We start from the raw sequence: 6,965 nt of genomic DNA, 5'->3' as shown, positions 1-6,965 counted from the left end.
TTGGCCAGTTATTAAGCCACATGGAAACTATTCTGTGTTGTGACAATTTAATTTTTTTCATACACTGGTACAAATAACCTCTGGAAAGCCTTTATCCTCCTAGAAGCTATTTCATATGCTGACCATCAGCTGTTTCTGCTTACGTGCTTCAGAAAGGCTTAGCAGAAACTCTGAACCATTTCTTGAACACTTTTGACCAGCCTTCGAGTACTCTATTTAGTCTTCCACAGTTCACAGTCCGTCCTACATTCCTCGTTAGGACGAAACTTCATCTTTCCGAATGATCCTTCCTAATTCTAGTAACTACCTTTCCTTTGCTGAGCAGCCACGCTGGCGTCCTTTCGCCCTCTGCTGCTGTGTCCTCATCCCACTGGGAGCACGTTCTTGGAAGGATTCAGTTCTTTTAGTGGCCCACTTTAGTTTCTATTTAGTAGGCTTCCTTGTGTTCTGAGTTGTTCTTTTTGAAGTTAAGCATGATTGTTGAGGATTTTTTGGCCTTTCTTGATCCTGTGGGGGAGCTGAATTGAAGTACATTACAGTCGTTGTCACAGAGCAGTGATTCCATTGTGAGATTTTGAACCGGATCCTGCACATCACTCAGTGCACAAACAAGCTGTCACTCAGGGCTGGTTGTTCAGGGAACTGATCTCAGCCCCTTCTGCTGCGCTGCTCAGTTGTTCATTCTGCTCAGATGTAGAAGTGTGACTCTGTCGGAGAATCTGTGCGTGGCTCTGTCAGAAATGGTACCAAGGGAACCAAGTTGTTTCCTTTAAGAGATGAGGCATTTAATAAATATGGTGGAGTAGCAAGGTTGCAGAAAAATCTAGTACTCATGGAAACGTTTGTTAAGTAAACATCTTAGCAGATACTTTTTGCTTTGGAATTCGAAGCCTGACTGCATTACAAATGGAAACCCCCAAACCTGAGCATAGGCACAGGCAGCATCAGCCAAGATTTGGCATGACAAGGGAAAACATTTCTTCTATGAAAGTGCAATAAGCACCTTTGATCTGGCAGAGGAAACGCAGCCAACAGACCTTCCCTGAAACCCGGAAACAGGTTAATCACAAATCAACTTTAATACAAAATAAAGTTAACCCTTAAACACAAAAGTCCCCTGGCAGAATTTTCCTCCCTTCCTTTAAATCCTCACGAAAGACAGAACTGTGAAATGTGCTAGAGACTTCCAAGTCTCTCTGCATTTTGCGTGGCACGTTGTCGGGCCTGGCCGAGGAGAGCAATGCCATAAGTCCTTAGCACACAAAGATGCACAAACAGTCCTGCTGGTATGTGCAGGTTTGAAGATCTCTGTGTGCTATTTCACTGCACTTCTTTGAGAGTTCAAGAACTTTTGAAGAGATTTAGGCACGCTTCTTGTTTTGCAACACAGTTCTTATTCACTTGTCTGCCCCTGACGATGCTTTGGAAAATGGTTGAACTGAGGGTTTCCCTACAAACCCCGTCTCCTTATCACCTTTTATCTGGTACTTGCAACTGTGCTGTTCCATGTCTTCCGCACCGTGTGAGACAGAGCACCATCTGTCTATTGCATAGGGCTACAACAAAATGTTGAACAAGATGTTCATTCTCTTAAAATTAAGAGCTTGAGTGTTTCTACGAGCAAAAACATTTTGTTAAAATACGGCATTTGGTGCAACTACCCAAAGATTTCGATTTACTGAAAAACTTCCTGCAGTGGGATTCACGCATGTGACACGCTGACAATTGTGAATTTCTTTTAAAATCAGTTTCTGTCTGTCATACCTATGTAGTTACAAAATAACAAAGGGATAATAAAGCTCAATTGTATATTCACAGTTTGAGATTTCTATTGACAGATCTTCACACTGAATGCTTCTGCAAGAAAGTGTGATTATGTAGCACTCTTGTTAAAAGAACTGAAAACCTCTCCTTTGTTACAACTCTCTTACACACCATTTCTATCATTTGGAATCTTTTAAGGGATGTGTCAAAGTTGACAGGCCCAAATTTGGCCTCCTCTCACTAAATTATATTTGTAGATTTAGAATATCTTCCCTGCAGGAAAAAAATCCCAGCAGTTGGCCTCTCCAAAACAAGGCCTAACTTCTTCGGCTAACTCCAGGTCAGACAATATGCCAGTCAACAATCTACCCTCTTGTCCTACAAAATGCATGCCTCTGTGCACGTGCTCCACCGTCCCTCCCCTTATAACCTACACTTTAAATTGATTTTGGGCTGGAAAATCCCACTTCTTATTCATTTGTCTACGGGTTAGATGATTTTATTAGCTCGGCCTGTTGCCTGTTGCTGTGAATCTCTAGTCAATCACATTTCATTCAGAAACATAGGAGTGTTTCATAAGAAAGAACTCTAAGGGACAGACTAGGGGCATCTTCTCTGATCCATCTCCTTTTTCCCCAGTACTTCTGGAAACTTTAACAGGGTAAGAAATGGTGATTGAATGGTCCCGGATACATTATGCTCCTAATCATTTCAAGCAAGTCCAGAAGTTAACGCTACTTGGCAGTCCGTTGGGTTCTTGGGAAAGAAACGGCAACGTTCGTCTCTTCCTCTTCTTTGCATTCATCTCATCCCAAATTATTTTACATAATCTGGCAAAGCACTAACAACAAAAAATATGTATATACGATATTGCAGTTAGCAAGTAGTGTACACAATCCTTCTACACTAAATCGGAAATACGTTGCCCTTTACTTGACAGGGGCAGGCTATACAAAGTCAGTCTAAAAATACATTTCCCACCCTGATACTCTGCATCCACGGCTTGTTTCCTTCCCTCACCCAGTGCTAATGGTGCGTCTTGGCTGCGCACATTTGTTTTACTGTTATTGTTGTATCTTGGAACTTTTCAGCACATTAGGGAGGCTTTCTAAACCAAGATTAATAGAACTTAAGCATTAAAAAAACATTTTGCCCAAACCGCAAGAAAAAGTTGACACTAATAACTCTTTTTCTGCGCTGTTAGCATCCCAGCGTCTCCCTAATTTAAATTTACTTTAGGTATTCTTTTCTTTTTTTTTAATTCCCAAAACACTATTTCCTAGTGCCAAAGTAAACTGCAAAATGACAAGGAACCCCTAGGAACCTACATTTCCCTTTGAGACCATATGTCTAAATCACAGTGCATTTTAAACTCCAGTCACGGAAGTTTTTTTCCTCAGCCACAATCTGGACACAGAGCAATGCATAATCGGCCATTCTCTGTCAGTGCCCAGGGAACTTATCGCCTGAAGATTTTGTTCGTTTTCCATGGCAAGTAGGAGAACATTTCCCTCACGCCAGCACAGAGGTTCCCTTCTGCGTGCAGATCTGGCCATACTCTTACCTGATAAAGTTCAGTGTGATCATCTACTCGTTTCCCACTGCTAACAGGAACCGCATATTCCAGGAGATACGTATTTTTTTCCTGTTTACACTCATCTTCCTTGGCCGCTATTTTTCCATCTAGATTAGCTTTTAATGTTTTGCTTCAGCAAGAGCAGCGTATCCTGCACAAGAGGAATCCCTGTCACGAAGTTCACCCGGCTCAACCCTGGACTGCAGAACTGTGGGGTGTACGTAGATTATAGTTATTACATTTATACTTGTCTTCAGCATAAAAGCAGCAAAAATAAACCCGTTTATCGTAATATTCTGTTTGTGCCTAATGATTCACATTGAATAACCGGTGTACTAAAATCCCCTAAATACTAAAATTGCAATTGTCTCTCCCTTCCTCTTGAAATATACGTTACAGAATAAATAATTTATATCAGGAAAATAGTCATCTAACTTTTTCACATTTATGACAACGAATGATAGCTATACTCTATCAAATAACTGATTGTCTCTCCTAAAAACATGCCTACATTTGACCAAGGGTAGGTAAAGAAGATGTCAAAAACTCTGTCAGAATTGACAGTATTTTTACCAAAGAGTTGCAATTTACTGATAATCAAAGTAGTTGTGTTACTCAGAGGCTGTGCACTTCTGTCCCGGAGGAAATACGGCGGTCATTTAATAGGGCTCAGCAATGTCACAAAACAACTTAGGGCAGGAAGGAAGAGTATTAAATTAACCATATTAAATTAAAACTGCACAAAGCAAAATTTAGGGGGAAAAAATGCTGTAAGAGCCATCAAAATCAGAAAGAAAAGAGGCCTCGCTTTCAGTCTGTCTTCCTAAGGATGGCACCTCAAGCAGCAAAGCGCCCACTAGCACCACGCCAGGCTACTGATTCAGTATTACCTAAGAAGGAAGAAGGCCGCCTACCGAAGAATATGCATAATTGGAGCTAAAAATGAACTGCTTTCATTGTGAAATACAGTGTTTTCATAGCAGTGTTTCCCCAGGAACACACCATAGCCAAAATAACAGTTTGCACTTCACCTCCAAAGAATTTCACGCAGGTCAGCCTCGTGAGAGAGCCAAATGAATGCATTATTTAGCAACTTCACCAATGCATTGCTGAATATTTCATCGGGTCTGTTTTTACAACCGTTTCTGTTCATGCTAAAAGGAAGCATCACTAAATGCCATTTTTACTGCTGTTGGCAGAGAAAAGTATGGCTGCCAGAGACGAAATGCCTAGTTGTCCTTGGATTTTAACAGCTTGTAATTTCTTTGGGCTCCTTATTAGAAGTTGCATGTTGCCATCTGGTTCGTGTTCAAAACTACGGTCACTACGCATCCGAATCTTTTGTATTTATTTCTTAGCAGGACAATCCAGCTTTCCCGAGTGCATGCTAAATGATTTGTAATACCCAAATTGAGGGGTAGAGATTTAATGACTTCCCTTTTACGACTAAATACTATTAAGCACTTGCAAAAGTATCTCGTTCTGTAAAGTCTTCACGGGCAGCAGCTTCTGCTGCTCTTACATGTAATTCACACCTCAGAGCCTGCGCATCCACCGATAAGCTTCCACGGGTATCTGCGGCAAGACAGAACATTTCAGAGGAGTAGCAGCATCACTACGCAGAGCGTGTATGTATTCGCTCTGCAGCTAAGGCCGAGACTGACTTTCCATCATAAACCTAATAAACATAGACCCTTTAAGGGCAGGACTCAGAATCCAAAACCTATTTAAGTGTTAAATGCTCTCCCAGTGTTTTTTTTCTTCGTGACTTAATCTAAAAAGCAGTTCTAAAATCTTCTGTGAGGCTGAATTATAGGGGTGTAGTTTAGGGCGGCTCTGAAACATGATGCCACCAAACGACTGTCTGTGAAAAGTCTGTGTTGTTAGCAGAGGAGAGCTTTTCCTTGGAGGAAAAGCTTGCTTTTCCTTTGAGGAATGCTAAGACTTAATGATTACACCTGAAAATACACAGATTTTTTCAGACTTTTGTTTCTAAGGGCACGAGCAGCATCTTACAGGCTGGGCTATTACGCATTGCCTCGGGAAAGGAGAGTCAGCGTTTCTGGCTTTCCTGGGCCTTAGTTTGCATGCAGACGTTTACAATGAGACAAAATAACTTCAGAATATAATAACTACAGGCAGTATGTACCTATAGCGTCTGAGGAAAAAAGTCTCCAATTAAAAGCAGGTTGTCGGTTGTTTTTAGGTTTGCATGGGTCCTGAATAAGCGGACACCATTAAGAACTCCTTTTTCTATAGGCAGTGCGATATTTATAATTTATCACGGGCGAGAGATTTCACTCTCTGCAAGGCAACAACTCCTGAACTTTTAGTAACTGTTGTTTAGGTCAACGCTAGGTACGTTTCTGAGTCCTTAACTCTCGTACCTCCTCGAATAGAAACGTAAGCTTTTTAAATCATTTTTTTTCTTTATGAATATAAGATGACAGAAAGCCTTTCTCTCCATCACATAGGAATTTCACTAATTCTAGCCTTCTTAGCGATCACACGATGAACCACAAAAAGATGCACTTTAAATTTCTCATTAGACAAACAGCATACTGCATGTAGTCTTCATTAAGATCGCATATGTCACCGATTATGCAAGCATCATTAAGCAATGAGTGAATACATCCACAGTCACAACTCTCCTTTGCCAATATCATGCAATTAAAGCGTGCGTATAGGAAGAAAAACAATGATCTGATGCTGTAGCACAGCACGTAGATGGAGATGTGCACGCGCAAGATGAGTCCGGACCCCTTCTGCATGTTGTCACTGCATCGTCGGGGCGGACCGCTGACTGCCGAGGACAAAAAGTGAGGATTGCTTCGTAGCTCTGGTTCAGGATAAAGTAGCTGGCTCATCAGCCAGTGGGAACCCATCCCAGACCTCCCCGGTTCTCCTCAGTACGAGGCTATCTGCGCAAGCTGAAGGAGGATGCCGTAAGATCACATCTCTTTTTCATCCCGCATTAGGCCCGCAGGTCCCCTTCTGTACCTTCTGGGCAGTTTGCCCATTCCGTTTTATTCACCACAGATTTTGGCGGCTTTAAATCACCCGGCATGAAGAGGTTCAGGAGGAACCCGCCGGCAAGTTCTTTGGGCCTCTCGGTCAGATTCTGTAGCCTGGGACCTCTTTCCTTTGAGCAGATGCGCCCATTCACAGACAGTAAGTTCTTAAAGCAAGGGACCTAAATAATTCATTTATAAGCCAAGGAGTTGTATGTGCTAGTAACCAATTGGCATAGTTTACAGCTACGTGAACTGGAAGTGAGAAAGCACTTGTAATTGTTCAGAACAGCGGCCTATAATCGCCAACAAAACATACTATTTGCAAAGTCTTTACAGAGTACCCGTGTCCTTAACTGGAGATACCAGAAATCTCACCGGAAGCGTTCCTACCCATTTATGTGACACGTGAACATAACCCCGAGCAACACCGTACAGAACCGTTTGTAAAGCTCCTCATCATATTTCACTAGTAGGCAATTTTCTCGTGTGCATCGTTAACCCATTTGGGCATTTGTCACATTGCTACTCCCATATTTCCACTGCCGCCTTCAGTCACGCTTTCTCCGTCAGGTACAAAGTTTTTACATGTTTAACAAACTTTTTTTTTTTTT

This window comes from Meleagris gallopavo, chromosome 7 (genome assembly GCF_000146605.3).
Source record: "Meleagris gallopavo isolate NT-WF06-2002-E0010 breed Aviagen turkey brand Nicholas breeding stock chromosome 7, Turkey_5.1, whole genome shotgun sequence".
Lineage (NCBI taxonomy): Eukaryota > Metazoa > Chordata > Aves > Galliformes > Phasianidae > Meleagris > Meleagris gallopavo.
The sequence above is the reverse complement of the archived record's forward strand: the minus strand, read 5'-3'. Positions refer to the sequence as shown.